A 4,710-nucleotide genomic window follows, 5' to 3' on the forward strand; every position below is an offset into this window, starting at 1 on the left:
CTAGCTAGCAGACTTCTCCACACACACTGTTTTTTTTTTTAATCAGATATTAATCTCTTCCTTTCCTAATATCCAAACACTATGGATGAAAACTCTCAATGAAGTAAACTTAAAGCATAAGACTTAAAATATATGCTTAAAACACTTAAAACCTAAAACATAAGTACCTCAAGGAGAATTGCTCAGTGCAGTAATCTTTCTATTTTTCAACATGTCATAATGCATTACACAAAAATCAGTGCTTGATAAATATTCAATAAATGAATAAATGAATGAACAAACAAGAATCCAAGACAAAGAAATGGAAATAATACAAATGTCTTCTGGGGAAAACCAAGTAATTATAAAGATGAATGTTTCAAGATGGTTTTTAGGCCATGGGTCCATATTGTTTTATTTACGCACTTGAGCATATCCTTTATCAAGCCATTATCCATATTCAGGAATCATTTTAAATTATTATGTAAAAACACACTGTTTTTATCAGATATTAATCTTTTCCTTTCCTAACATCCACACACGACGGATGAAAATTCTGATAGAGCTGAAGATGAAAACCTCAACAGTTTCAAAGGAAATTTAAAAGTTTTCAGAGGGGCAAAAATGTAGTTTCCCTGCAGCTAAGTTCTTGCCAAGTGCATATCAGTATTTGTAATCTGGATAGCTGGAGTGTTTTTGTTTAGAAAACACTGAAGATGTTATGAATTTAAGAATGAGGAGGAAGGAAGTGTGTTGAATTAGCATATGCATGCTCACATCTGCAAGAGAGAGCTGAGAATGCTTGGAATATTATATCCTTACAAGGATGTGTGGGAAGGAAAGGAAATGAGTTGAAAATGGAGATCAGGGAGGGAGTATGGGATGGATGCTTCAGTCTGAAATAGCTTTTATTCTACCAACTTCTGCTCTTCCAGATTTTCTTCTGCAGTTACTCTTACAATGAAAATTTAGGTACTAATGACTGATGATTGTGCAGTCTTGCCATCATTAGTTTTCATGTGATTTGTTTGTAAGGCATACTCTGTTAGGAAACTATCTCCATCATTTTCATTACACACTTTCACATTAAAACCATATGAGCTATATGATTAGTCACTCCTGGCTGCTACAATTACCATCTATCCATAGAGGAGAAAGCAGTCCTCTTTTAGTCCATTTGTATAGCTACATTAAAGACTTTAATTAAGTTAAAAAAACAAAAAGCATCAATGCAATTTTTTTTCACTTATAGCTGTTTATGCTGAGAAGTCTGAAATTGAGGTTCTGGCATTCTTGTGGGATGAAAGCTGCCTCTCTTCCTACAATGGGGCTGTGTTGATATACTTGTCAGAGAGAAAAAAAAATTATGTCTTCATATCTAGAAGGGTGAGGGATCAGGAAGAGGAATGGACTCTCTGAGGCTGCTTTTATATTCATTCTTTAAGTGAACTGTCCACTTTCCCAAAGATCTTTCCAGTTATTGCTACTGGAATTTTGGATGAGTATGTACTCAGACCCAAGCATGTCCCATATAAGCTCGCAGGTATAAAATTTTTAGACATGATGAATTAGAAGAAAGAAAGTTGTCAGTTCATTTCCTTTATGAGAGTTGAGAAAACAGATACTGCTTATTTGTAAAATGTAAATAAATTCTTACTAAGAGTTCCTTCATAAATTCATTTGTTTATAAGATAATCATGTATCGGACATTTGCAACAGACAGGGTGAAAACCAGTGAAGTCAAGTAGTTTCTTCCTCTCTAGGAGCTCACTTTTAAACAAAGGAAAGAAAAAAGGAAAAGGGAAGAGGATGGAGGAAGGGCTGGGGAAGACAGGGGGAAACCCTAATACAAAGCAAGGGAACACTGCAGTTGTAGGATTTGCTTTTTTTTTTTTTTTTTTTTTTTTTAATCAATAATAGGTGTTACATTTTGTGTTAGGCATTTAAGGAAATTCTTTGTCCCCTTCTATTTTTTTTAATTGCAGCTTATACTTTGCAATTTAACACCATTGCTTCTCGAATAGTCTAATTTTGACTTGTAGTATAAACTGCAGACCAATAACTTTTTAGATCCCAATTCCCTTTCAATTTCCCTTTCATCACTAACAATCACCACAGCCCCCTACTGTTTCCCAAGAGTGCGGCATGTCAGAAATGTCTGTATTTCCTACCCTTCATGTAGCCATGGAATCACAATCAGACTGGAACATGCTTAGGAAAACAGAATCATTAAATTAGGGCCTAATGAAAGTCAGGCCATGGCAACCCCTAACATAATATCTCCTTTGAAAAAGAGAAATGATCATATGAAAAAAAAAGACAAAAATAGTGATTTCATCAAACATGCTATTCCAATTTCTCTTTCAACAGTTTGCATTTTTTTCAGCTATTTTTTTAAAGAGATTAGAAAATTGGACTAAAACCATTGCAGAATCACAGCAGTCGAATCTACTATAGTGGCCTCGAGCCAAGCATTTCCTATTATGAGTTTTGGCACAAGGTGTTGCTCTGAGAGTGTGGAGCTGCGTCTATGTAAGTCAGGCAAACCCACACTGCATTCTTTAGAAGGCATGGTCTTTATTAGGGTTTGGCCCTTTAGTTCACATAGAGTCTACATATTGGCATAGCTCTCCAAGGATTTAGTCAGAACTCTGTCCTAAATGCTACTTTTGGTCAGTGATATAATTATCTACACAGACCCAAATTACTTACATTGGAAATGTTAAAGTTTTATGTTTTACACATTCCAAAAAGGAAAGGGGGAAAAAGATGTTTTGGGTTTCTTGCTTATAAAAAAATGTCATGTATGTGATAGAATGGCCTCAGTTCAAAATAAATATCTACAGTACCAATCCGTAAGACAAAGTCCAGAATTCCTCCCCTCACCCCATGATTCGCATCATTTAACTAGGTGAGAAAATCATGAATGAATTCTCACATGGAGGTTTCAGTGCAAAGTGAACTTTTGCTGAAGAGACCTTTTGAAGTGAGAAAGCTTGAGAAGGAATGTTCTGCTGTACACTGGGAAAGAGCAGGCCTCTTGAAGACCGTCTGCTGGCACTGCCCTTTCTTGTTATTGCTGCCATTATGTGAACTGACAACCCTTTGCAAATGATTGATTTGGCTTTCATTACATCCTTGAGAGCTAAAGTACCTTTCTCCATTTCAGGTGACATAACTTCTAGTTGGACCTCCCTCCCTTTTCCTCTTGATGTTCCACATCTGGATGAGCAGCATCTTTAAGCATTGATTTAAGATAAAAATAAAGACCGAGTAGAGGCTATGGTTGGGATTTGTGTCTGTCTGTTAGTTTGGTTGGTTGGTTGGTTAGTTGGTTGGTTGGTTTTGTCCTTAATCCTCAATAGAAGTTTGTACTTCTGCACTTTTGCTTGTTAGTAAATTATGGGCAGTTATGTTTACATTCTGAACTAGAAGTGAAAAAAATGCACTAAAAGAACAAGAAATGCCATCCATTACCACCACCAGCAGCGGCAGCATCATGCAACCCACCTTTCCCATTGCCTAAACCTGCCATGTTCAAAAGGAAGGGTGAGAATGCTACTATATGGCAATCGTAATTATTTTCAGGGGTGTAAAGTGAGAATATCGTGTTTGTAAAGCCATATTTGCTATCCTGTTAAGATGAATTTTCATGCAGTTTTGAAGAATGCACAAAATGGCTCTACAGACATTGCAGGCCCTGTTGCTTGCGTAAAGGCACTAGATTAACTGATTGTCTTCAAAACAGCAACTGAAACTGTACTCCATATATTTGGTGAACATACAAGTCACTTGGGGCATTGTTAAAATGATTAAGTTGGCAATGAGGGTGAGATTCCCCTGCCTTGAAATTGACAAGAAGCTGCTGTTCTTGGACCACACTGTGTGTAGCAAAGGTTGACGAGTCCAGGGAGTCACCCCTTATCTTTCTATGTACAGCACACACACGCACAGTGAATGGGCAGAAAGGAGTAGGCGTTGGTCTTAACTTTAAGACTCATTTCTTGTATCTGTGCTTTATGTAGAGAAATCGAACAAGCCGCAGAGAAATATGCTTTCCAGAGTCTGAGAGTATAAATTTACTAAGGTGCTGTTCACTTGCTCTTACGGATTTTTATCGCTGGGTTGTGATAATGCTGTGAAAGCACTAACATGACACACAAACCTGAAGACTTGCATTGGATCCCTAGAGCCATGGTGGAAAAACATGAGTCCTCCAAGTTGTTCTCTGATCACTCCTCGTGCACCGTGGCACTTGTGCGTGTGCACACACACTCTCACAGAAATATTTTAAATTTTATTTTATTTATATATTTACTTACTTCAGCTTATTCACTTTGTATCCCCACTGCAACCCCGTCCCTCACTCCTCCCAGTCCCACGCTCCCTCCCTCCATCTTTGTCTTCTCCCCCTAGGCCCCTCCCCAAGTCCACTGATAAGGCAGGACCTCCTCTCCTTCCATCTGACCTTAGTCTATCAGGGCTCATCAGGACTGGCTGCATTGTCCTCCTTTGTGACCTGGTAAGGCTATAACCCCCAGGGGAAGGTGATCAAAGAGGCAGTCACTGTGCTTTCATTTTTTAAATGTACTTCCAAATGTAAAAATAAATTTGTTGTTATTTCTAGAACAAATCTATCACTATTGTAATTTTATACTAGAAACTCTTTAGTGTATTTCTGTGCTGAGATTGCTCTAACCAATCTTTCCCAAACAGCTATATTCTGTTTCC

Source organism: Meriones unguiculatus, chromosome 10 (genome assembly GCF_030254825.1).
Source record: "Meriones unguiculatus strain TT.TT164.6M chromosome 10, Bangor_MerUng_6.1, whole genome shotgun sequence".
In the NCBI taxonomy this organism is placed as follows: domain Eukaryota; kingdom Metazoa; phylum Chordata; class Mammalia; order Rodentia; family Muridae; genus Meriones; species Meriones unguiculatus.